This window comes from Pseudophryne corroboree, unplaced genomic scaffold (genome assembly GCF_028390025.1).
Source record: "Pseudophryne corroboree isolate aPseCor3 unplaced genomic scaffold, aPseCor3.hap2 scaffold_337, whole genome shotgun sequence".
Classification (NCBI taxonomy): domain Eukaryota; kingdom Metazoa; phylum Chordata; class Amphibia; order Anura; family Myobatrachidae; genus Pseudophryne; species Pseudophryne corroboree.
Window position 1 is genome coordinate 401,025 of NW_026970004.1, and position 23,258 is coordinate 424,282.

A 23,258-nucleotide genomic window follows, 5' to 3' on the forward strand; every position below is an offset into this window, starting at 1 on the left:
CCCATCCCCTGAAGCATTCAAGCTGATTTCTTGCAGCAGCTGGGCACTGTAACAGCTCCAGAGCTGTTCTGTAAGGCAAGTAAAAGGGTGTGGGCCCTGCAGCACCACCTGTAGTTCGCATTGTGCGTTGGAAGGCACAAAGTAAGCAGACGGGAGGAGAAGTCAGGATAGTGCGCAAGGGCATTCTTTTCTCTTAGTCCGTAGAGGATGCTGGGGTCACATTAAGAACCATGGGGTATAGACGGGATCCGCAAGAGACATGGGCACTTTAAGACTTTCAAAGGGTGTGAACTGGCTCCTCCCTCTATGCCCCTCCTCCAGACTCCAGTTATAGGAACTGTGCCCAGGGAGACGGACATTTCGAGGAAAGGATTTATTGTTAAACTAAGGTGAGCATCTTACCAGCTCACACCTTAAACATGCCGCAGAACGTGGCATTCAACAGAACACAAGCCAACGGCATGAACAATTGCAGCAAAAAGCTGACCAGAACCATAACACAACATGTGTATAACCACAAGTAATAACTGCAGACACAGTATGGACTGGGACGGGTGCCCAGCATCCTCTACAGACTAAGAGAAAAGGATTTACCGGTAGGTATTAAAATCCTATTTTCTCATACGACCTAGAGGATGCTGGGGTCACATTAAGAACCATGGGGTTATACCAAAGCTCTTGAACGGGTGGGAGAGTGCGTACGACTCTGCAGCACCGAATGACCCAACTTAAGGTTATCATCAGCCAAGGTATCAAACTTGTAAAACTTAGCAAAAGTGTTTACTAAATAGCTGCTCGGCAAAGTTGCAATGCCGAGACTCCCCGACCAGCTGCCCAGGATGAACCCACCTTTCTAGTAGAATGGGTCTTCACCTACTTCAGTAACGGCAATCCTGCCGTGGAACGAGCATGCTGAATCTTACCACAGATCCAGCGCATAATGGTCTGCATGGAAGCAGGACACCAAATCCTGTTGGGAGCATACAGGACAAACAGAGCCTCTGTTTTCCTAATCTGAACCGTTCTGGTGACATACATTTTCAAAGTTCTGACCACAGCCAGAGACTTTGACTCAACGAAGGTGTCAGTGGCCAAAGGCACCATGTGGAAAGATGAACCACCTTCGGCAGAAATTGTTGACGTGTCCTCAATTCTGCTCTATCTTCATGAAAGATCAAATAAAGGCTCTTGTGATACTGCATGGTTTGTACTGTTTTCCATGTGCTCCCAGACCTTTAAGCAAGTAGCATGGTCAAGAAAGTTCTGTTTGAAAAGAAACAACATTTACTGTCATTGTTATGCAAATAAACTTACATTAAAGCTAACAAGAAAGCACACTCGTTCTGTCTTTAAACTGATAAAAGAAACCCCAATAATATGGGGCATGCAAAAATTGAGATAAAACTCAGTTTTGCTCCTCTCCACGGAAATCTTTAATAAAAGGCGAAATATTTGTTAGTTCTGGAGAGAAACCAGAGCATGACCAAGATTCCACCTGTCGCCTGAGTGCCATGCCAGCAGTTCTCATTCAGCTGAAAGTGAGCACCCAATTTGAATGAAAGAAAGCAGATTTCTCACCAGGCTTCCCCTTGCTATAAACATGGTTTGTACTCTTTTCCATGTGCTCCCAGATCTTTCAAGCAATTAGTGTGGTCAAGAAAGTTCTGTTTGAAAAGAAACAAACATTTACTGTCATTTCTATGCAAATGAGCTTACATTAAAGCACACTCGTTCTATCTTTAAACCGATAAAATAAAACCCCAATAAGATGGGGCATGCAAAAATTGAGATAAAACTCAGTTTTGCTCCTCTCCACGGAAATCTTTAGTAAAAGGCGAAAGATTTGTTCGTTCTGAAGAGAAACCAGAACATGACCAAGATTCCACCTGTCGCCTGAGTGCCATGCCAGCAGTCCTCATTCAGCTCAAAGTGAGCACCCAATTTGAAAGAAAGAAAGCAGATTTCTCACCAGGCTTCCCCTTGCTATAAACATGGTTTGTACTCTTTTCCATGTGCTCCCAGATCTTTCAAGCAATTAGTATAGTCAAGAAAGTTCTGTTTGAAAAGAAACAAACATTTACTGTCATTTCTATGCAAATGAGCTTACATTAAAGCACACTCGTTCTATCTTTAAACCGATAAAAGAAACCCCAATAAGACGGAGCATGCAAAAATTGAGATAAAACTCAGTTTTGCTCCTCTCCACGGAAATCTTTAGTAAAAGGCGAAAGATCTGTTCGTTTTGAAGAGAAACCAGAGCATGACCAAGATTCCACCTGTCGCCTGAGTGCCATGCCAGCAATCCTCATTCAGCTCAAAGTGAGCACCCAATTTGAAAGAAAGAAAGCAGATTTCTCACCAGGCTTCCCCTTGCTATAAACATGGTTTGTACTCTTTTCCATGTGCTCCCAGATCTTTCAAGCAATTAGTGTGGTCAAGAAAGTTCTGTTTGAAAAGAAACAAACATTTACTGTCATTTCTATGCAAATGAGCTTACATTAAAGCACACTCGTTCTATCTTTAAACCGATAAAATAAAATCCCAATAAGATGGGGCATGCAAAAATTGAGATAAAACTCAGTTTTGCTCCTCTCCACGGAAATCTTTAGTAAAAGGCGAAAGATTTGTTCGTTCTGAAGAGAAACCAGAACATGACCAAGATTCCACCTGTCGCCTGAGTGCCATGCCAGCAGTCCTCATTCAGCTCAAAGTGAGCACCCAATTTGAAAGAAAGAAAGCAGATTTCTCACCAGGCTTCCCCTTGCTATAAACATGGTTTGTACTCTTTTCCATGTGCTCCCAGATCTTTCAAGCATTTAGTATAGTCAAGAAAGTTCTGTTTGAAAAGAAACAAACATTTACTGTCATTTCTATGCAAATGAGCTTACATTAAAGCACACTCGTTCTATCTTTAAACCGATAAAAGAAACCCCAATAAGACGGAGCATGCAAAAATTGAGATAAAACTCAGTTTTGCTCCTCTCCACGGAAATCTTTAGTAAAAGGCGAAAGATCTGTTCGTTTTGAAGAGAAACCAGAGTATGACTAAGATTCCACCTGTCGCCTGAGTGCCATGCCAGCAGTCCTCATTCAGCGCAAAGTGAGCACCCAATTTGAAAGAAAGAAAGCAGATTTCTCACCAGGCTTCCCCTTGCTATAAGCATGGTTTGTACTCTTTTCCATGTGCTCCCAGATCTTTCAAGCAATTAGAATGGTCAAGAAAGTTCTGCTTGAAAAGAAACAGACATTTATAGTCATTGTTATGCAAATAAACTTACATTAAAGCTAACAAGAAACTGATAAAAGAAACCCCAATAATATGGGGCATGCAAAAATTGAGATAAAACTCAGTTTTGCTCCTCTCCACAGAAATCTTTAATAAAAGGCGAAAGATTTGTTCGTTCTGAAGAGAAACCAGAGCATGACCAAGATTCCACCTGTCGCCTAAATGCTGTGCCAGCAGTCCTCATTCAGATCAAAGTGAGCGCCCAACTTGAAAGTAAGCAGATTTCTCACCTGGCTTCTCCTTGCTATAAGCATGGTTTGTACTGTATTCCATGTGCTCCCAGATCTTTCAAGCAAGTAGCATGGTCAAGAAAGTTCTGTTTGAAAAGAAACAAACATTTACTGTCATTTCTATGCAAATGAGCTTACATTAAAGCACACTCATTCTATCTTTAAACCGATAAAAGAAACCCCAAAAAGATGGGGCATGCAAAAATTGAGATAAAACTCGGTTTTGCTCCTCTCCACGGAAATCTTTAATAAAAGGCGAAAGATTTGTTCGTTCTGAAGAGAAACCAGAGCATGACCAAGATTTTTATCTGAAAATATGTGTTCTCCCTGCAGTTGTTGTCCCCAGATGAGAGTTCCCTTGTGCTGCCTCAGTTGAATCTCCTTTACTTGACAGAGATGTGCCTGAGCAGCGGCCCTCCCCAGCCCTATCCCAAATCATACTTATTTTGCATAGGAGATACCATGGTCATGAAGATTGTTCTCCCAGGGTGAGGTTCATTCATTGCATTCTGGGTATGCTGACCCCTGTGATTTTCCCAAATGTGGGAAACTCGCTTTTATACCCTTGTGCACTATCCTGACTTCTCCTCCTGTCTGCTTACTTTGTGCCTTCCAATGCACAATGCAAACTACAGGTAGTGCTGCAGGGCCCACACCCTTTTACTTGCCTTACAGAGCAGCTCTGGAGCTGATACAGTGCCAAGCTGCTGCAAGAAATCAGCTTGAATGCTTCAGGGGATGGGGCATGGCCAACATGAGCCCCACACCGAAGGAGGGTGGGGGTGTTTAATGCGAACTAAGGGTCATCCAAGCGCCGCAAAAGGCCGCCATGCCCTGCATACCCCTTTTCTCTTTTCATATGCAGATGAGGGTTCCAGCCAACTTTGGCCCACTGCTTGGATGACATCACCGTATGCAAATCCGTCTTCTGCAGAACTTCCCCCAGGAATGCTTGCACTAGTTGTTGCATTTGGTTTGTTGTTTGGGGGTGCTTCAGTATTAGGCAGCCTTCTGCCCTCCCATGTTCATCTGAAAATATGTGTTCTCCCTGCAGTTGTTGTCCCCAGATGAGAGTTCCCTTGTGCTGCCTCAGTTGAATCTCCTTTACTTGACAGAGATGTGCATGAGCAGCGGCCCTCCCCAGCCCTATCCCAAATCATACTTATTTTGCATAGGAGATACCATGGTCATGAAGATTGTTCTCCCAGGGTGAGGTTCATTCATTGCATTTTGGGTATGCTGACCCCTGTGATTTACCCAAATGTGGGAAACTCGACTGCATTATTTGTGGTAGTGGGGGACTGTGTTTGTGCTTTCCTCTGGTCAGCTCTGTTAAAACTCAGATTTCTTTGTCTCAGATTTTCCTCTAGCCTTGTTCTTCTTTCGAGAGTTCCCTTGTGCTGCCTCAGGTGGATCTCCTTCACTTGACAGGGGGGTGCCCGAGCAGCGACCCTCCCCAGCTCTAGCCCAACTCCTACTTACCTGCCAGGTGAGATACTATGATCAGGAAGGTGCTTCTCCCAGGGCAAGGCTCACCCATTGCACTCTGGGTGTGCTGCTCCTACGATTTCCCCAAATGTGGGACACTTGACTGCATAATTTGTGTTTCCTCTGGTCGGCTCTCGTATAATTCAGATCTCTTTGTCTCAGGTCTTTCTCCAGCCTAGTTTGCTGTCTGTTTCCACTTCTTTTATCTTGAGCCCCTCCCTTCTATACCCTTGTGCACTATCCTGACTTCTCCTCCCGTCTGCTTACTTTGTGCCTTCCAATGCACAATGCAAACTACAGGTAGTGCTGCAGGGCCCACACAATCTTTTACTTGCCTTAAAGAGCAGCTCTGGAGCTGTTACAGTGCCCAGCTGCTGCAAGAAATCAGCTTGAATGCTTCAGGGGATGGGGCATGGCCAACATGAGCCCCACACCAAAGGTGGGTGGGGGTGTTTAATGCGAACTAGGGGTAATCCAAGCACCGCAAAAGGCCGCCATGCCCTGCACGCCCCTTTTCTCTTTTCATATGCAGATGAGGGTTGAAGCCAACTTTGACCCACTGCTTGGATGACATCACCATATGCAAATCCATCTCCTGCAGGCCTTGCCCCAGGAATGCTTGCACTAGTTGTTGCCTTTGGTTTGTTGTTTGGGGGTGCTTCAGTATTAGGCAGCCTTCTGCCCTCCCATGTTCATCTGAAAATATGTGTTCTCCCTGCAGTTGTTGTCCCCAGATGAGAGTTCCCTTGTGCTGCCTCAGTTGAATCTCCTTTACTTGACAGAGATGTGCCTGAGCAGCGGCCCTCCCAGCCCTATCCCAAATCATACTTATTTTGCATAGGAGACACCATGGTCATGAAGATTGTTCACCCAGGGTGAGGTTCATTCATTGCATTCTGGGTATGCTGACCCCTGTGATTTCCCCAAATGTGGGAAACTCGCCTGCATTTTTTGTGGTAGTGGGGGACTGTGTTTGTGTTTTCCTCTGGTCAGCTCTGGTAAAAGTCAGATTTCTTTGTCTCATATATTCCTCTAGCCTTGTTCTTCTTTCGAGAGTTCCCTTGTGCTGCCTCAGTTGGATCTCCTTCACTTGACAGGGGGGTGCCCGAGCAGTGACCCTCCCCAGCTCTAGCCCAACTCCTACTTACCTGCCAGGTGAGATACTATGATCATGAAGGTGCTTCTCCCAGGGCAAGGCTCACCCATTGCACTCTGGGTGTGCTGCTCCTGTGATTTCCCCAAATGTGGGAAACTTGATTGCATAATTTGTGTTTCCCCTGGTCGGCTCTCGTATAATTCAGATCTCTTTGTCTCAGGTCTCTCTCCAGCCTAGTTTGCTGTCTGTTTCCACTTCTCTTTTCTGGAGCCACTCCCTTCTATGCCCTTGCGCACTATCCTGACTTCTCCCGTCTGCTTACTTTGTGCCTTCCAACGCACAATGCGAACTACAGGTAGTGCTGCAGGGCCCACACCCTTTTAGTTGCCTTACAGAGCAGCTCTGGAGCTGTTACAGTGCCCAGCTGCTGCAAGAAATCAGCTTGAATGCTTCAGGGGCTGGGGCATAGCCAACATGAGCCCCACACCAAAGGAGGGTGGGGGTGTTTAATGCGAACTAGGGGTCATCCAAGCACCGCAAAAGGCCGCCATGCCCTGCATGCCCCTTTTCTCTTTTCATATGCAGATGAGGGTTCCAGCCAACTTTGGCCCACTGCTTGGATGACATCACCGTATGCAAATCCGTCTGCTGCAGACCTTCCCCCAGGAATGCTTGTACTAGTTGTTGCATATGGTTTGATATTTGATGGTGCTTCAGTATTAGGCAGCCTTCCGCCCTCCCATGTTCATCTGAAAAGATGTGGTCTCCCTGCAGTTGTTGTCCCCAGACGAGAGTTCCCTTGTGCTTCCTCAGTTGAATCTCCTTAACTTGATGGGGGAGGGGCTGCCCGAGCAGCCACCCTCCCCAGCCCTATCCCAACTCATACTTATTTTGCATATGAGATCTCTTGATCATGAAGATTGTTCTCACAGGGTGAAGTTCATCCATTATATTTTAAAATAGGAAGGTACAAATTACATATTTGAATTGCATCTATGTGCTGGATTCAAATGTCCCCCCCCCCCCTTCCTTTCTCAATTGTGCCCATCAGCAGCTATTCTAAGGTTGCTGCCAATGGGTGTGACACATTAATTTCTTCTGTGGGGTACACAGGACTCCACAAGGATTCACATTGGGGTGTAGAGTAGGAACTTGATCTGAGGCACCAACCGACTCAAAGCTTTTGACTGTTCCCAAGATGCTCAGCGCATCCTCCTCTATAACCCCGCTTCCATGAACAGGGAGCTCAGTTTGTAGTTGGTGCCTTCAGTAGCAGGCCACTTAACAGGGGCCTGCCTCAGGAAGCCAATTCTTAGCTATTCATTCTGACAAGAAAAGAAGAACTTGTTTTATGAGAATCTACAAGGGCTGCAGCAGGCTAGGTCTAATAGACATCTTTACTGCAGCTTCATCACTCCCAGCGGCGCTGTATACTCCCGTGCCCTGGTTGCTGGGTCACTGCAGCGGAGGCTCCGGTTTCTTCCTAAGGTCAGTCACACACACACCGCCCTTCCGGATCACGAGGCCGCTGATGAAGGGGAGCGTGGCCGTAGGGGGTGGACCGTGTGCGCACTGGCGTGGACACTGATTACTGGGCAGCCGCTCCACGAGCCACCAGGTACAGTTAAGGAGCACAGGTCTGGGGGTTTTTCTCCTATATTAAACCAATTTTGTACTGCCCGCAGCGCATTGTGATAGGTAATAGGGCCTGATTCAGGTTGGATTGCAATCACAATAAGTGATCCAACTGCAAAAATTGCTAAGAGCATACGCATGTGCCTGCATTTTCTGCGGCACCCCGCAGAGAATGCGATCGCCTCTGCCTGTCAATCGGGGCAGGGGGGGAGAGGGGGGTCAGCAACACTCCATTTCCAAGTCAGGGATGGAGCGGTGCGGGGGCAAGGCTTCAAAATGGGGTCTGCAATGGAGGAGACACAGGGGGCGTGGTCACAGCAGCTGTATGACATCACATTCAGCCGCTGTGATCACAAAAATGGTGGCGGCTTCCTGCGCGCACATACAGTCTGCACCAGCAGGAGGCTACACCATTTTTTATGATCACGCTGAACTGCAGTGCGACTGCAATTACAGCATGGTCAAGAAGGGAGGCGTCATGCTGGGTGGCCATAAGAGATGAGCGGGTTCGGTTCCTCGGAATCCGAACCCGCCCGAACTTCACCCTTTTTTGCTCGGGTCCGAGCAGACTCGGATCCTCTCGCCTTGCTCGGTTAACCCGAGCGCGCCCGAACGTCATCATCCCGCTGTCGGATTCTCACGAGACTTGGATTCTATATAAGGAGCCGCGCGTCGCCGCCATTTTCACACGTGCATTGAGATTGATAGGGAGAGGACGTGGCTGGCGTCCTCTCCGTTTAGATTAGAAGATAGAGACGAGTGACATTTGATTTACTACTAATTTGGGGAGCAGTTGAACTTGTCAGGAGTACTCAGTAGTGCAGAGTTTTGCTGATAGTGACCACCAGTTTTATTATTTATAATCCGTTCTCTGCCTGAAAAAAAACGATACACATACCATATCTGTGCTCAGCCTCAGTGTGCTGCATGATATATCATCTATGTATATCTGACTGTGCTGAGTGCTCACTGCTCACACAGCTTAATTGTGGGGGAGACTGGGGAGCAGTTATAGCAGGAGTACAGTGCACACTTTTGCTGCCAGTGTGACCACCAGTATATTGTCTGCCTGAAAAAGTTAAACACTCCTGTGGTGTTTTTTTTTTATTCTATAAATGCATTCTGCTGACAGTGTCCAGCAGGTCCGTCATACATATATTATATAAATATTTACCTGCAGTAGTGTTATATTTTTTTTTTCATCTTTATCATCTCTATATTAGCAGACGCAGTACGGTAGTCCACGGCTGTGGCTATCTCTGTGTCGTCAGTGCTCGTCCATAATTGTATACCTACCTACCTGTGGTGGTTTTTTTTTTTCTATCTTCTTCATACTAGTAGTTTAGGAGTCTACTGACAGTGTCCACCAGGTCCATCATTATATTATATACCTACAGTAGTAATATATTTATTATATTATCTATACTAGCAGACGCAGTACGGTAGTCCACGGCTGTGGCTATCTCTGTGTCGTCAGTGCTCGTCCATAATTGTATACCTACCTACCTGTGGTGGGTTTTTTTTTTAATCTTCTTCATACTAGTAGTTTAGCAGTCTGCTGACAGTGTCCACCAGGTCCGTCATTATATTATATACCTACAGTAGTAATATATTTATTATATTATCTATACTAGCAGATGCAGTACGGTAGTCCACGGCTGTACCTACCTCTGTGTCGTCAGTGCTCGTCCATAATTGTATACCTACCTGTGGTGGGGTTTTTTTTTCTATCTTCTTCATACTAGTAGTTTAGGAGTCTGCTGACAGTGTCCACCAGGTCCGTCATTATATTATATACCTACAGTAGTAATATATTTAGTATATTATCTATACTAGCAGACGCAGTACGGTAGTCCACGGCTGTACCTACCTCTGTGTCGTCACTCGTCCATAATTGTATACCTAACTGTGGTGTTTTTTTTTTTCTATCTTCTTCATACTAGTAGTTTAGCAGTCTGCTGACAGTGTCCACCAGGTCCGTCATTATATTATATATACCTACAGTAGTTATATATTTTTTTTTTTATATCATTAATTATCATCTCTATACTAGCAGACGCAGTACGGTAGGCCACGGCTGTGGCTATCTCTGTGTCGTCAGTGCTCGTCCATAATTGTATACCTACCTACCTGTGGTGGAAGTTTTTTTCTATCTTCTTCATACTAGTAGTTTAGCAGTCTGCTGACAGTGTCCACCAGGTCCGTCATTATATTATATATACCTACAGTAGTTATATATATATTTTTTTTTATATCATTAATTATCATCTCTATACTAGCAGACGCAGTACGGTAGTCCACGGCTGTAGCTACCTCTGTGTCGTCAGTCACTCGTCATCCATAAGTATACTAGTATCCATCCATCTCCATTGTTTACCTGAGGTGCCTTTTAGTTGTGCCTATTAAAATATGGAGAACAAAAATGTTGAGGTTCCAAAAATAGGGAAAGATCAAGATCCACTTCCACCTCGTGCTGAAGCTGCTGCCACTAGTCATGGCCGAGACGATGAAATTCCATCAACGTCGTCTGCCAAGGCCGATGCCCAATGTCATAGTACAGAGCATGTAAAATCCAAAACACAAAAGATCAGTAAAAAAATGACTCAAAAATCTAAATAAAAATCGTCGGAGGAGAAGCGTAAACTTGCCAATATGCCATTTACCACACGGAGTGGCAAGGAACGGCTGAGGCCCTGGCCTATCTTCATGGCTAGTGGTTCAGCTTCACATGAGGATGGAAGCACTCAGCCTCTCGCTAGAAAAATGAAAAGACTTAAGCTGGCAAAAGCACAGCAAAGAACTGTGCGTTCTTCAAAATCACAAATCCACAAGGAGAGTCCAATTGTGTCGGTTGCGATGCCTGACCTTCCCAACACTGGACGTGAAGAGCATGCACCTTCCACCATTTGCACGCCCCCTGCAAGTGCTGGAAGGAGCACCCGCAGTCCAGTTCCTGATAGTTAGATTGAAGATGTCAGTGTTGAAGTACACCAGGATGAGGAGAATATGGGTGTTGCTGGCGCTGGGGAGGAAATTGACAAGGAGGATTCTGATGGTGAGGTGGTTTGTTTAAGTCAGGCACCCGGCGAGACACCTGTTGTCCGTGGGAGGAATATGGCCATTGACATGCCTGGTGAAAATACCAAAAAAATCAGCTCTTCGGTGTGGAAGTATTTCAACAGAAATGCGGACAACAGGTGTCAAGCCGTGTGTTGCCTTTGTCAAGCTGTAATAAGTAGGGGTAAGGACGTTAACCACCTCGGAACATCCTCCCTTATACGTCACCTGCAGCGCATTCATCATAAGTCAGTGACAAGTTCAAAAACTTTGGGCGACAGCGGAAGCAGTCCACTGACCAGTAAATCCCTTCCTCTTGTAACCAAGCTCACGCAAACCACCCCACCAACTCCCTCAGTGTCAATTTCCTCCTTCCCCAGGAATGCCAATAGTCCTGCAGGCCATGTCACTGGCAATTCTGACGAGTTCTCTCCTGCCTGGGATTCCTCCGATGCATCCTTGAGTGTAACGCCTACTGCTGCTGGCGCTGCTGTTGTTGCTGCTGGGAGTCGATGGTCATCCCAGAGGGGAAGTCGTAAGACCACTTTTACTACTTCCACCAAGCAATTGACTGTCCAACAGTCCTTTGCGAGGAAGATGAAATATCACAGCAGTCATCCTGCTGCAAAGCGGATAACTGAGGCCTTGGCATCCTGGGCAGTGAGAAACGTGGTTCCGGTATCCATCATTACTTCAGAGCCAACTATAGACTTGATTGAGGTACTGTGTCCCCGGTACCAAATACTATCTAGGTTCCATTTCTCTAGGCAGGCGATACCGAAAATGTACACAGACCTCAGAAAAAGACTCACCAGTGTCCTAAAAAATGCAGTTGTACCCAATGTCCACTTAACCACGGACATGTGGACAAGTGGAGCAGGGCAGACTCAGGACTATATGACTGTGACAGCCCACTGGGTAGATGTATTGACTCCCGCCGCAAGAACAGCAGCGGCGGCACCAGTAGCAGCATCTCGCAAACGCCAACTCTTTCCTAGGCAGGCTACGCTTTGTATCACCGCTTTCCAGAATACGCACACAGATGAAAACCTCTTACGGCAACTGAGGAAGATCATCACAGAATGGCTTACCCCAATTGGACTCTCCTGTGGATTTGTGGCATCGGACAACGCCAGCAATATTGTGCGTGCATTATGGCCCTCATTCCGAGTTGTTCGCTCGTTCTTTTTCATCGCATCGCAGTGAAAATCCGCTTAGTACGCATGCGCAAAGTTCGCACTGCGACTGCGCCAAGTAACTTTACTATGAAGAAAGTATTTTTACTCACGGCTTTTTCTTCGCTCCGGCGATCGTAATGTGATTGACAGGAAATGGGTGTTACTGGGCGGAAACACGGCGTTTCAGGGGCGTGTGGCTGAAAACGCTACCGTTTCCGGAAAAAACGCAGGAGTGGCCGGGGAAACGGTGGGAGTGCCTGGGCGAACGCTGGGTGTGTTTGTGACGTCAACCAGGAACGACAAGCACTGAAATGATCGCACAGGCAGAGTAAGTCTGGAGCTACTCAGAAACTGCTAAGTAGTTAGTAATCGCAATATTGCGAATACATCGGTCGCAATTTTAAGAAGCTAAGATTCACTCCCAGTAGGCGGCGGCTTAGCGTGTGTAACTCTGCTAAATTCGCCTTGCGACCGATCAACTCGGAATGAGGGCCTATATCTGGGCAAATTCCAGCACGTCCCATGTTTTGCACATACCTTGAATTTGGTGGTGCAGAATTATTTAAAAAACGACAGGGGCGTGCAAGAGATGCTGTCGGTGGCCACAAGAATTGCGGGACACTTTCGGCGTACAGGCACCACGTACAGAAGACTGGAGCAACACCAAAAACGCCTGAACCTGCCCTGCCATCATCTGAAGCAAGAAGTGGAAACGAGGTGGAATTCAACCCTCTATATGCTTCAGAGGATGGAGGAGCAGCAAAAGGCCATTCAAGCCTATACATCTGACCACGATATAGGAGGTGGAATGCACCTGTCTCAAGCGCAGTGGAGAATGATTTCAACGTTGTGCAAGGTTCTGCAACCTTTTGAACTTGCCACACGTGAAGTCAGTTCAGACACTGCCAGCCTGAGTCAGGTCATTCCCGTCATCAGGCTTTTGCAGAAGAAGCTGGAGACATTGAAGGAGGAGCTAAGACAGAGCGATTCCGCTAGGCATGTGGGACTTGTGGATGGAGCCCTTCATTCGCTTAACCAGGATTCACGGGTGGTCAATCTGTTGAAATCAGAGCACTACATTTTGGCCACCGTGCTCGATCCTAGATTTAAAACCTACGTTGTATCTCTCTTTCCGGCAGACACAAGTCTGCAGGGGTTCAAAGACCTGCTGGTGAGAAAATTATCAAGTCAAGCGGAACTTGATCGGTCAACAGCTCCTCCTTCACAGTCTCCCGCAATTGGGGGTGCGAGGAAAAGGCTCAGAATTCCGAGCCCACCCGCTGGCGGTGATGCAGGGCAGTCTGGAGCGACTGCTGATGCTGACATCTGGTCCGGACTGAAGGACCTGCCAACGATTACGGACATGTCGTCTACTGTCACTGCATATGATTCTCTCACCATTGAAAGAATGGTGGAGGATTATATGAGTGACCGCATCCAAGTAGGCACGTCAGACAGTCCGTACGTATACTGGCAGGAAAAAGAGGCAATTTGGAGGCCCTTGCACAAACTGGCTTTATTCTACCTAAGTTGCCCTCCCACAAGTGTGTACTCCGAAAGAGTGTTTAGTGCCGCCGCTCACCTTGTCAGCAATCGGCGTACGAGGTTACTTCCAGAAAATGTGGAAAAGATGATGTTCATTAAAATGAATTATAATCAATTGCTCCGTGGAGACATTGACCAGCAGCAATTGCCTCCACAAAGTATACAGGGAGCTGAGATGGTGGATTCCAGTGGGGACGAATTGATAATCTGTGAGGAGGGGGATGTACACGGTGATGAATCGGAGGATGATGATGAGGTGGACATCTTGCCTCTATAGAGCCAGTTTGTGCAAGGAGAGATTTATTGCTTCTTTTTTGGTGGGGGTCCAAACCAACCCGTCATTTCAGTCACAGTCGTGTGGCAGACCCTGTCACTGAAATGATGGGTTGGTTAAAGTGTGCATGTCCTGTTTATACAACATAAGGGTGGGTGGGAGGGCCCAAGGCAATTCCACCTTGCACCTCTTTTTTCTTTTATTTTTCTTTGCGTCATGTGCTGTTTGGGGAGTGTTTTTTGGAAGGGCCATCCTGCGTGACACTGCAGTGCCACTCCTAGATGGGCCAGGTGTTTGTGTCGGCCACTTGGGTCGCTGAGCTTAGTCACAAAGCTACCTCATTGCGCCTCTTTTTTTCTTTGCGTCATGTGCTGTTTGGGGAGTGTTTTTTGGAAGGGCCATCCTGCGTGACACTGCAGTGACACTCCTAGATGGGCCAGGTGTTTGTGTCGTCCACTTGGGTCGCTGAGCTTAGTCACACAGCTACCTCATTGCGCCACTTTTTTTCTTTGCGTCATGTGCTGTTTGGGGAGTGTTTTTTGGAAGGGCCATCCTGCGTGACACTGCAGTGCCACTCCTAGATGGGCCAGGTGTTTGTGTCGGCCACTTGGGTCGCTGAGCTTAGTCACACAGCTACCTCATTGCGCCTCTTTTTTTCTTTGCGTCATGTGCTGTTAGGGGAGTGTATCTGGAAGGGCCATCCTGCGTGACACTGCAGTGCCACTCCTAGATGGGCCAGGTGTTTGTGTCGGCCACTTGGGTCGCTGAGCTTAGTCACACAGCTACCTCATTGCGCCTCTTTTTTTCTTTGCGTCATGTGCTGTTTGGGGAGTGTTTTTTGGAAGGGCCATCCTGCGTGACACTGCAGTGCCACTCCTAGATGGGCCAGGTGTTTGTGTCGGCCACTTGGGTCGCTGAGCTTAGTCACACAGCTACCTCATTGCGCCTCTTTTTTTCTTTGCGTCATGTGCTGTTTGGGGAGTGTTTTTTGGAAGGGCCATCATGCGTGACACTGCAGTGCCACTCCTAGATGGGCCAGGTGTTTGTGTCGGCCACTTGGGTCACTGAGCTTAGTCATCCAGCGACCTCGTTGCAAATTTTAGGACTAAAAATAATATTGTGAGGTGTGAGGTGTTAAGAATAGACTGAAAATTAGTGGAAATTATGGTTATTGAGGTTAATAATACTTTGGGATCAAAATGACTCCCAAATTCTATGATTTAAGCTGTTTTTTAGGGTTTTTTGAAAAAAACACCCGAATCCAAAACACACCCGAATCCGACAAAAAAAATTCGGTGAGGTTTAGCCAAAACGCGTTCGAACCCAAAACACGGCCGCGGAACCGAACCCAAAACCAAAACACAAAACCCGAAAAATTTCCGGTGCACATCTCTAGTGGCCATGCCATGTCACTGTGCAGGAGCCAGCACCGCTCACACACTAGTCCCCGGTGCAGCCCCCAACCCCCGGGACACCCGGAGCAACAAAATGTAGATTCAGGCCACCAGGCCACGCCCCTACCTATGAAACCATGCCTCCTTTTTACCATTGCGCTGCTTATCTGCGCGCACTGCATTACAATCTCCCTCGCCACCTCTCTGGGTGTCACCAGTGATAGTGACACCTCTGCCATGCTTGTAGCAGCTGGTCCTAAGATCTACACCTCAAGCCCTGAGTGTTTGCCCTTGTGACTTGTTGATCATCATAGCAAAGCAGATGCTTACAGAAAACTGCAGTGGCTTAGATTGAAAATAAAAAAAATTGATGGGTATAAGGTAGAGAGGAGCGGGTTCGGTTCTCCGAGAACCGAATTCCCCACGAACCCCACGAACTCCTCCTCCGAGGCAGGCTCGGTTGTTCCCGCCTGACTCGGAAAACCTGAACAAGGGAAAATGTCATCATCCCGCTGTCGGATTCTCGCGAGATTCGGATTCCATATAAAGAGCTGCGCGTTGCCGCCATTTTTACTCGTGCATTGAAGAGAGAGCGGAGAGGACGTGGTTATGTTCTCTCAGTGGAAATCTCAATATCAGTGCTCAGTATCAGTGGATACTTATTGCTGCTCAGTAATACTAGTAGTGTGTCTCTCCTGCTCAGTGTCAGTTCTCAGTAGTATCCTCATCAGTGCTCAGTATCACTGCTCATTGTCTTGTGCTGCATTGTTGTGCTCAGCATACTACAGTACATTACTAATAGTCCAGTGCTGCATCTTGCTGCTCAGTGTCAGTTCTAGTATCCTCATCAGTGCTCACTATCACTGCTCATTGCATTGTGGTGTTCTGTATACTACAGTAACATAGTAATATAGTAACATATAGTAACATAGTTTTTGAGGTTGAATAGAGGCAAATTGCCCATCGTGTTCAACCTGTTTTAAGTTGTGATGATTCTACATACTTGCTGAATAATGTTTTATGACTAGTTAGCTACTACAACTCATGTTACCCCCGGATTAACCATGTTGATATTTTAAGTATTATAACCTTGGATAGCTTTTTCATTCAGAAATGTATCCATTCCTTTTTTAAATCCAATTACAGAGTCCGCCATTACCACCTTCCCTGGCAGGGAATTCCACATCCTGATTGCCCTAACAGTGAAGATCATAGTATCTCACCTGGCAGGTAAGTAGGAGTTGGGCCAGAGCTGTGGAGGATTGCTGCTCGGGCACCCCCTGTCAAATGAAGGAGATCCAACTGAGGCAGCACAAGGGAACTCTCGAAAGAAAAACAAGGCTAGAGGAAGATCTGAGACAAAGAAATCTGACTTTTACCAGAGCTGACCAGAGGAAAGCACAAACACAGTCCCCCACTACCACAAATAATGCAGTCGAGTTTCCCACATTTGGGGAAATCACAGGGGTCAGCATACCCAGAATGCAATGAATGAACCTCACCCTGGGAGAACAATCTTCATGACCATGGTATCGCCTATGCAAAATAAGTATGATTTGGGATAGGGCTGGGGAGGGCCGCTGCTCAGGCACATCTCTGTCAAGTAAAGGAGATTCAACTGAGGCAGCACAAGGGAACTCTCATCTGGGGACAACAACTGCAGGGAGAACACATATTTTCAGATGAACATGGGAGGGCAGAAGGCTGCCTAATACTGAAGCACCCCCAAACAACAAACCAAATGCAACAACTAGTACAAGCATTCCTGGGGGAAGTTCTGCAGAAGACGGATTTGCATACGGTGATGTCATCCAAGCAGTGGGCCAAAGTTGGCTGGATCCCTCATCTGCATATGAAAAGAGAAAAGGGGTATGCAGGGCATGGCGGCCTTTTGCGGCGCTTGGATGACCCTTAGTTCGCATTAAACACCCCCACCCTCCTTCGGTGTGGGGCTCATGTTGACAATGCCCCAGCCCCTGAAGCATTCAAGCTGATTTCTTACAGCAGCTTGGCACTGTAACAGCTCCAGAGCTGCTCTGTAAGGCAAGTAAAAGGGTGTGTAGTTTGCATTGTGCATTGGAAGGCACAAAGTAAGCAGACAGGAGGAGAAGTCAGGATAGTGCACAAGGGTATAAAAGGGAGGGGCTCAAGAAAAAAGAAGTGGAAACAGACAGCAAACTAGGCTGGAGAGAGACCTGAGACAAAGAGATCTGAATTATACGAGAGCCGACCAGGGGAAACACAAATTATGCAGTCAAGTTTCCCACATTTGGGGAAATCGCAGGGGCAGCACACCCAGAGTGCAATGGGTGAGCCTTGCCCTGGAAGAAGCACCTTCATGATCATAGTATCTCACCTGGCAGGTAAGTAGGAGTTGGGCTTGAGCTGGGGAGGGTCGCTGCTCGGGCACCCCCCTGTCAAGTGAAGGAGATCCAACTGAGGCAGCACAAGGGAACTCTCGAAAGAAGAACAAGGCTAGAGGAAGATCTGAAACAAAGAAATCTGACTTTTACCAGAGCTGACCAGAGGAAAACACAAACACAGTCCCCCACTACCACAAATAATGCAGTCGAGTTACCCACATTTGGGGAAATCACAGGGGTCAGCATACCCAGAATGCAATGAATGAACCTCACCCTGGGAGAATAATCTTCATGACCATGGTATCTCATATGCAAAATAAGTATGATTTGGGATAGGGCTGGGGAGGGCCGCTGCTCAGGCACATCTCTGTCAAGTAAAGGAGATTCAACTGAGGCAGCACAAGGGAACTCTCATCTGGGGACAACAACTGCAGGGAGAACACATATTTTCAGATGAACATGGGAGGGCAGAAGGCTGCCTAATACTGAAGCACCCCCAAACAACAAACCAAATGCAACAACTAGTGCAAGCATTCCTGTTTGTTTCTGAAGCCAACTTTGACCCACTGCTTGGATGACATCACCATATGCAAATCCATCTGCTGCAGGCCTTCCCCCAGGAATGCTTGCACTCTTTATATGAAATCCGAATCTCGCGAGAATCCGACAGCGGGATGATGACATTTTCCCTTGTTCAGGTTTTCCGAGTCAGGCGGGAACAACCGAGCCTGCCTCGGAGGAGGAGTTCGTGGGGTTCGTGGGGAATTCGGTTCTCGGAGAACCGAACCCGCTCCTCTCTACCTTATACCCATCAATTTTTTTTATTTTCAATCTAAGCCCCTGCAGTTTTCTGTAAGCATCTGCTTTGCTATGATGATCAACAAGTCACAAGGGCAAACACTCAGGGCTTGAGGTGTAGATCTTAGGACCAGCTGCTACAAGCATGGCAGAGGTGTCACTATCACTGGTGACACCCAGAGAGGTGGCGAGGGAGATTGTAATGCAGTGCGCGCAGATAAGCAGCGCAATGGTAAAAAGGAGGCATGGTTTCATAGGTAGGGGCGTGGCCTGGTGGCCTGAATCTACATTTTGTTGCTCCGGGTGTCCCGGGGGTTGGGGGCTGCACCGGGGACTAGTGTGTGAGCGGTGCTGGCTCCTGCACAGTGACATGGCATGGCCACTAGAGATGTGCACCGGAAATTTTTCGGGTTTTGTGTTTTGGTTTTGGGTTCGGTTCCGCGGCCGTGTTTTGGGTTCGAACGCGTTTTGGCTAAACCTCACCGAATTTTTTTTGTCGGATTCGGGTGTGTTTTGGATTCGGGTGTTTTTTTCAAAAAACCCTAAAAAACAGCTTAAATCATAGAATTTGGGAGTCATTTTGATCCCAAAGTATTATTAACCTCAATAACCATAATTTCCACTAATTTTCAGTCTATTCTTAACACCTCACACCTCACAATATTATTTTTAGTCCTAAAATTTGCACCGAGGTCGCTGGATGACTAAGCTCAGTGACCCAAGTGGCCGACACAAACACCTGGCCCATCTAGGAGTGGCACTGCAGTGTCACGCATGATGGCCCTTCCAAAAAACACTCCCCAAACAGCACATGACGCAAAGAAAAAAAGAGGCGCAATGAGGTAGCTGTGTGACTAAGCTCAGCGACCCAAGTGGCCGACACAAACACCTGGCCCATCTAGGAGTGGCACTGCAGTGTCACGCAGGATGGCCCTTCCAAAAAACACTCCCCAAACAGCACATGACGCAAAGAAAAAAAGAGGCGCAATGAGGTAGCTGTGTGACTAAGCTCAGCGACCCAAGTGGCCGACACAAACACCTGGCCCATCTAGGAGTGGCACTGCAGTGTCACGCAGGATGGCCCTTCCAAAAACACTCCCCAAACAGCACATGACGCAAAGAAAAAAAGAGGCGCAATGAGGTAGCTGTGTGACTAAGCTCAGCGACCCAAGTGGCCGACACAAACACCTGGCCCATCTAGGAGTGGCACTGCAGTGTCACGCAGGATGGCCCTTCCAAAAAACACTCCCCAAACAGCACATGACGCAAAGAAAAAAAGTGGCGCAATGAGGTAGCTGTGTGACTAAGCTCAGCGACCCAAGTGGACGACACAAACACCTGGCCCATCTAGGAGTGTCACTGCAGTGTCACGCAGGATGGCCCTTCCAAAAAACACTCCCCAAACAGCACATGACGCAAAGAAAAAAAGAGGCGCAATGAGGTAGCTGTGTGACTAAGCTCAGCGACCCAAGTGGCCGACACAAACACCTGGCCCATCTAGGAGTGGCACTGCAGTGTCACGCAGGATGGCCCTTCCAAAAAACACTCCCCAAACAGCACATGACGCAAAGAAAAATAAAAGAAAAAAAGAGGTGCAAGGTGGAATTGCCTTGGGCCCTCCCACCCACCCTTATGTTGTATAAACAGGACATGCACACTTTAACCAACCCATCATTTCAGTGACAGGGTCTGCCACACGACTGTGACTGAAATGACGGGTTGGTTTGGACCCCCACCAAAAAAGAAGCAATAAATCTCTCCTTGCACAAACTGGCTCTATAGAGGCAAGATGTCCACCTCATCATCATCCTCCGATTCATCACCGTGTACATCCCCCTCCTCACAGATTATCAATTCGTCCCCACTGGAATCCACCATCTCAGCTCCCTGTATACTTTGTGGAGGCAATTGCTGCTGGTCAATGTCTCCACGGAGCAATTGATTATAATTCATTTTAATGAACATCATCTTCTCCACATTTTCTGGAAGTAACCTCGTACGCCGATTGCTGACAAGGTGAGCGGCGGCACTAAACACTCTTTCGGAGTACACACTTGTGGGAGGGCAACTTAGGTAGAATAAAGCCAGTTTGTGCAAGGGCCTCCAAATTGCCTCTTTTTCCTGCCAGTATACGTACGGACTGTCTGACGTGCCTACTTGGATGCGGTCACTCATATAATCCTCCACCATTCTTTCAATGGTGAGAGAATCATATGCAGTGACAGTAGACGACATGTCCGTAATCGTTGGCAGGTCCTTCAGTCCGGACCAGATGTCAGCATCAGCAGTCGCTCCAGACTGCCCTGCATCACCGCCAGCGGGTGGGCTCGGAATTCTGAGCCTTTTCCTCGCACCCCCAATTGCGGGAGACTGTGAAGGAGGAGCTGTTGACCGATCAAGTTCCGCTTGACTTGATAATTTTCTCACCAGCAGGTCTTTGAACCCCTGCAGACTTGTGTCTGCCGGAAAGAGAGATACAACGTAGGTTTTAAATCTAGGATCGAGCACGGTGGCCAAAATGTAGTGCTCTGATTTCAACAGATTGACCACCCGTGAATCCTGGTTAAGCGAATGAAGGGCTCCATCCACAAGTCCCACATGCCTAGCGGAATCGCTCTGTCTTAGCTCCTCCTTCAATGTCTCCAGCTTCTTCTGCAAAAGCCTGATGACGGGAATGACCTGACTCAGGCTGGCAGTGTCTGAACTGACTTCACGTGTGGCAAGTTCAAAAGGTTGCAGAACCTTGCACAACGTTGAAATCATTCTCCACTGCGCTTGAGACAGGTGCATTCCACCTCCTATATCGTGGTCAGATGTATAGGCTTGAATGGCCTTTTGCTGCTCCTCCATCCTCTGAAGCATATAGAGGGTTGAATTCCACCTCGTTTCCACTTCTTGCTTCAGATGATGGCAGGGCAGGTTCAGGCGTTTTTGGTGTTGCTCCAGTCTTCTGTACGTGGTGCCTGTACGCCGAAAGTGTCCCGCAATTCTTGTGGCCACCGACAGCATCTCTTGCACGCCCCTGTCGTTTTTTAAATAATTCTGCACCACCAAATTCAAGGTATGTGCAAAACATGGGACGTGCTGGAATTTGCCCAGATATAATGCACGCACAATATTGCTGGCGTTGTCCGATGCCACAAATCCACAGGAGAGTCCAATTGGGGTAAGCCATTCTGTGATGATCTTCCTCAGTTGCCGTAAGAGGTTTTCATCTGTGTGCGTATTCTGGAAAGCGGTGATACAAAGCGTAGCCTGCCTAGGAAAGAGTTGGCGTTTGCGAGATGCTGCTACTGGTGCCGCCGCTGCTGTTCTTGCGGCGGGAGTCAATACATCTACCCAGTGGGCTGTCACAGTCATATAGTCCTGAGTCTGCCCTGCTCCACTTGTCCACATGTCCGTGGTTAAGTGGACATTGGGTACAACTGCATTTTTTAGGACACTGGTGAGTCTTTTTCTGAGGTCTGTGTACATTTTCGGTATCGCCTGCCTAGAGAAATGGAACCTAGATAGTATTTGGTACCGGGGACACAGTACCTCAATCAAGTCTATAGTTGGCTCTGAAGTAATGATGGATACCGGAACCACGTTTCTCACTGCCCAGGATGCCAAGGCCTCAGTTATCCGCTTTGCAGCAGGATGACTGCTGTAATATTTCATCTTCCTCGCAAAGGACTGTTGGACAGTCAATTGCTTGGTGGAAGTAGTAAAAGTGGTCTTACGACTTCCCCTCTGGGATGACCATCGACTCCCAGCAGCAACAACAGCAGCGCCAGCAGCAGTAGGCGTTACACTCAAGGATGCATCGGAGGAATCCCAGGCAGGAGAGAACTCGTCAGAATTGCCAGTGACATGGCCTGCAGGACTATTGGCATTCCTGGGGAAGGAGGAAATTGACACTGAGGGAGTTGGTGGGGTGGTTTGCGTGAGCTTGGTTACAAGAGGAAGGGATTTACTGGTCAGTGGACTGCTTCCGCTGTCGCCCAAAGTTTTTGAACTTGTCACTGACTTATGATGAATGCGCTGCAGGTGACGTATAAGGGAGGATGTTCCGAGGTGGTTAACGTCCTTACCCCTACTTATTACAGCTTGACAAAGGCAACACACGGCTTGACACCTGTTGTCCGCATTTCTGTTGAAATACTTCCACACCGAAGAGCTGATTTTTTTGGTATTTTCACCAGGCATGTCAATGGCCATATTCCTCCCACGGACAACAGGTGTCTCGCCGGGTGCCTGACTTAAACAAACCACCTCACCATCAGAATCCTCCTTGTCAATTTCCTCCCCAGCGCCAGCAACACCCATATTCTCCTCATCCTGGTGTACTTCAACACTGACATCTTCAATCTGACTATCAGGAACTGGACTGCGGGTGCTCCTTCCAGCACTTGCAGGGGGCGTGCAAATGGTGGAAGGTGCATGCTCTTCACGTCCAGTGTTGGGAAGGTCAGGCATCGCAACCGACACAATTGGACTCTCCTTGTGGATTTGTGATTTTGAAGAATGCACAGTTCTTTGCTGTGCTTTTGCCAGCTTAAGTCTTTTCATTTTTCTAGCGAGAGGCTGAGTGCTTCCATCCTCATGTGAAGCTGAACCACTAGCCATGAAGATAGGCCAGGGCCTCAGCCGTTCCTTGCCACTCCGTGTGGTAAATGGCATATTGGCAAGTTTACGCTTCTCCTCCGACGATTTTTATTTAGATTTTTGAGTCATTTTTTTACTGATCTTTTGTGTTTTGGATTTTACATGCTCTGTACTATGACATTGGGCATCGGCCTTGGCAGACGACGTTGATGGAATTTCATTGTCTCGGCCATGACTAGTGGCAGCAGCTTCAGCACGAGGTGGAAGTGGATCTTGATCTTTCCCTATTTTTGGAACCTCAACATTTTTGTTCTCCATATTTTAATA

General features: G+C 47.4%; 14 non-coding genes and 1 pseudogene across 14 annotated transcripts; 5 read left to right on the forward strand and 10 right to left on the reverse strand.

Moving 5' to 3' along the window:
- Positions 1 to 1,365: 1,365 nt before the first annotated feature.
- On the reverse strand, positions 1,366 to 1,481 carry LOC135019972 (U5 spliceosomal RNA). The gene has a single exon (XR_010217466.1). It is a non-coding gene; the product is annotated as a U5 spliceosomal RNA (small nuclear RNA).
- Positions 1,482 to 1,756: 275 nt separating this feature from the next.
- Positions 1,757 to 1,872, reverse strand: LOC135019920 (U5 spliceosomal RNA). Its single transcript, XR_010217413.1, has one exon. It is a non-coding gene; the product is annotated as a U5 spliceosomal RNA (small nuclear RNA).
- A 274-nt stretch (positions 1,873 to 2,146) lies between these two features.
- On the reverse strand, positions 2,147 to 2,262 carry LOC135019955 (U5 spliceosomal RNA). The gene has a single exon (XR_010217449.1). It is a non-coding gene; the product is annotated as a U5 spliceosomal RNA (small nuclear RNA).
- Positions 2,263 to 2,537: 275 nt separating this feature from the next.
- LOC135019935 (U5 spliceosomal RNA) lies at positions 2,538 to 2,653 on the reverse strand. Its single transcript, XR_010217428.1, has one exon. It is a non-coding gene; the product is annotated as a U5 spliceosomal RNA (small nuclear RNA).
- A 274-nt stretch (positions 2,654 to 2,927) lies between these two features.
- On the reverse strand, positions 2,928 to 3,043 carry LOC135019930 (U5 spliceosomal RNA). Its single transcript, XR_010217423.1, has one exon. It is a non-coding gene; the product is annotated as a U5 spliceosomal RNA (small nuclear RNA).
- A 264-nt stretch (positions 3,044 to 3,307) lies between these two features.
- LOC135019961 (U5 spliceosomal RNA) lies at positions 3,308 to 3,423 on the reverse strand. Its single transcript, XR_010217455.1, has one exon. It is a non-coding gene; the product is annotated as a U5 spliceosomal RNA (small nuclear RNA).
- A 270-nt stretch (positions 3,424 to 3,693) lies between these two features.
- Positions 3,694 to 3,809, reverse strand: LOC135019950 (U5 spliceosomal RNA). Its single transcript, XR_010217443.1, has one exon. It is a non-coding gene; the product is annotated as a U5 spliceosomal RNA (small nuclear RNA).
- A 144-nt stretch (positions 3,810 to 3,953) lies between these two features.
- LOC135019908 (U1 spliceosomal RNA) lies at positions 3,954 to 4,081 on the forward strand (annotated as a pseudogene).
- A 593-nt stretch (positions 4,082 to 4,674) lies between these two features.
- LOC135019746 (U1 spliceosomal RNA) lies at positions 4,675 to 4,838 on the forward strand. Its single transcript, XR_010217266.1, has one exon. It is a non-coding gene; the product is annotated as a U1 spliceosomal RNA (small nuclear RNA).
- Positions 4,839 to 4,990: 152 nt separating this feature from the next.
- On the forward strand, positions 4,991 to 5,153 carry LOC135019798 (U1 spliceosomal RNA). Its single transcript, XR_010217312.1, has one exon. It is a non-coding gene; the product is annotated as a U1 spliceosomal RNA (small nuclear RNA).
- A 675-nt stretch (positions 5,154 to 5,828) lies between these two features.
- On the forward strand, positions 5,829 to 5,992 carry LOC135019752 (U1 spliceosomal RNA). The gene has a single exon (XR_010217272.1). It is a non-coding gene; the product is annotated as a U1 spliceosomal RNA (small nuclear RNA).
- Positions 5,993 to 6,144: 152 nt separating this feature from the next.
- On the forward strand, positions 6,145 to 6,307 carry LOC135019849 (U1 spliceosomal RNA). The gene has a single exon (XR_010217357.1). It is a non-coding gene; the product is annotated as a U1 spliceosomal RNA (small nuclear RNA).
- Positions 6,308 to 16,572: 10,265 nt separating this feature from the next.
- Positions 16,573 to 16,736, reverse strand: LOC135019705 (U1 spliceosomal RNA). The gene has a single exon (XR_010217226.1). It is a non-coding gene; the product is annotated as a U1 spliceosomal RNA (small nuclear RNA).
- Positions 16,737 to 17,391: 655 nt separating this feature from the next.
- On the reverse strand, positions 17,392 to 17,554 carry LOC135019823 (U1 spliceosomal RNA). The gene has a single exon (XR_010217333.1). It is a non-coding gene; the product is annotated as a U1 spliceosomal RNA (small nuclear RNA).
- A 152-nt stretch (positions 17,555 to 17,706) lies between these two features.
- Positions 17,707 to 17,870, reverse strand: LOC135019757 (U1 spliceosomal RNA). The gene has a single exon (XR_010217276.1). It is a non-coding gene; the product is annotated as a U1 spliceosomal RNA (small nuclear RNA).
- Between the last annotated feature and the right edge of the window lie 5,388 nt (positions 17,871 to 23,258).